Here is a 2,500-nt window from a genome sequence, read left to right as displayed (position 1 = left end):
GTCCCCCAGCCTGCTTATTACTCGCGCATTGAACTGAGTTCATCGACACCGACACCTTCCTCCCCTCGCCGCATTTGTTTTTGTCGCAAATCGAGTGCCGAAGCACTCTGCATTGCGCCGCGGCACCCGATTTGCTACTACTCGAGCATTGAGGTGAGTATATTTCGGCCACCGGCATCTCTTCCCCCCGCTCGCCGCGCTTGCTTTTCACAAACGGAGCTTCCGAGAGCTTTGCATCGCCCCCGACACCCGATCTGCTTATTACTGCAAGCATTGAAGAGGGTTCATCGATACCGGCACCTTCCCCCCGCTCGGCGCTTTCGAAATACATCTACTTGCGCGTACTAGTGGGTTCCGACACCGGCACCTTCCCCCCATCGCCGCCCTCGCTTTTCACAAATCAAATGCCGAAGCACTTTGCATCGCGCCCAGTCCCCCGGCCTGCTTATTACTCGCGCATTGAACTGAGTTCATCGACGCCGACACCTTCCTCCCCTCGCCGCATTTGTTTATGTCGCAAATCGAGTGCCGAAGCACTCTGCATTGCGCCACGGCACCCGATTTGCTACTACTCGAGCATTGAGGTGAGTGTATTTCGGCCACCGGCATCTCTTTCCCCCCCTTCGCCGCGCTCGCTTTTCACAAACGGAGCTTCCGAGAGCTTTGCATCGCCCCCGACACCCGATCTGCTTATTACTGCAAGCATTGAAGAGGGTTCATCGATACCGGCACCTTCCCCCCGCTCGGCGCTTTCGAAATACATCTACTTGCGCGTACTAGTGGGTTCCGACACCGGCACCTTCCCCCCCTCGCCACCCTCGCTTTTCACAAATCGAATGCCGAAGCACTTTGCATCGCGCCCAGTCCCCCGGCCTGCTTATTACTCGCGCATTGAACTGAGTTCATCGACACCGACACCTTCCTCCCCTCACAGCATTTGTTTATGTCGCAAATCGAGTGCCGAAGCACAATTTCTCGATACCGACGGGCTCCTATCCCTCCCTTTGATTGATCTGAGCGGTTACTGACATCGTTTCAGTGGACTAGAGGCAACACCGATCCCACATGACCCCCCCTTCGTGTTGTTCAGCACCCCCCCAGCTGGGCGAAGAACACCTCCTAAATCCCTCTTAAATCCGTTTTTAATTGCTTATAATTGTTTGTTAGGGACATTCGAGGCAGCAAATATCGTATATAAGCAATTGGGGGAAGGGGGAGGGACTACTGGGGGCAGGGGAGGCGGTCTCTGCAAGGGGGTCATTTTGCAGAGAACCACTACTCCCCTATAGAGCATATTGGAGAAAACTGGGAAGGGCAGGGGGAAACATGGGATTTCCGAGGAGGGGCAAACGCCATAACTAATTGTACATTTGGTATAAAATCGAGATTTTTTGCAGGGACACTCAGAATAATGTCAGGCACCTTGTGGAAAAAGGCCAGATTTAATTTCGACCCAGAAGTATTTGTTTTTATTTTCCAAAAGGGGCAGAATGTCGAAAATCGAAAATGACAAACCGCTTGATGTTTCGGACTGCTACCACTTGCAAAATTTCCTTAAAATAGAGACTTATTTATGGTCAAATTATAGTGCGGGCAAAGTTGAACAGAATGCGGCCTTGACATGGCATTTGCACTCTAGGCAAGGCCATGTCGCGTTCTTGGCTTTGGAAATTTCCAACTCCGTTTCACTTGTAAAAGTGTATATATTTTATGGTTCAGAACTGTAAGCAATGATTTTAGAGAAATTTAGAAGTTGATTTCAGGTCATTTGGATGAGTTTTCGATTTGATATGATATTTCTCGTTTCTGAGATGTAGAAAATCAAAATAAACTGAAAACTCGACCAAATGACGATATGTCAATCTTAAAATGTCCTAAAAATCGTCCCCTATAGGTTTGAAACATAAAATGCAGGGGGATATTTGAAATAAAATTGAGTTTTCGAGGTTTGGCATTCGTTGGCATGCTAGCGTGCAGCCATATTAGCCTCGCCAGGCAGGGGAATTAGCCTCGCCAGGCAGGGGAATTAGCCTCGCCAGGCGTGTTGTCTCCGTGTTGTCCGTGTGTTGTCTCCGTGTTGTCTGTGTGTTGTCTCACACGCTATTAGCCTCGCCAGGCGGGGAGATTAGCCTCGCCAGGCAGGGATATTAGCCTCGCTAGGCATGGATATTAGCCTCGCTAGCCCATTCTGCCTGCATTCCTGCGGGCATATTAGCCTCGCTAGGCAGGGATATTAGCCTCGCTAGCCCATTCTGCCTGCATTCCTGCGGGCATATTAGCCTCGCTAGGCAGGGATATTAGCCTCGCTAGCCCATTCTGCCTGCATTCCTGCGGGCATATTAGCCTCGCTAGGCAGGGATATTAGCCTCGCTAGCCAATTCAGCCTGCATTCCTGCATGGATATTAGCCTCGCCAGGCAGGAATACTAGCCTCGCTAGCCCATTCAGCCTTCATTCCTGCAGGCAAATTAGCCTCGCCAGGCAGGGATATTAGCCTCGCC

Source organism: Argentina anserina, unplaced genomic scaffold (assembly GCF_933775445.1).
Source record: "Argentina anserina unplaced genomic scaffold, drPotAnse1.1, whole genome shotgun sequence".
In the NCBI taxonomy this organism is placed as follows: domain Eukaryota; kingdom Viridiplantae; phylum Streptophyta; class Magnoliopsida; order Rosales; family Rosaceae; genus Argentina; species Argentina anserina.
This window is presented reverse-complemented; position numbering follows the sequence as displayed.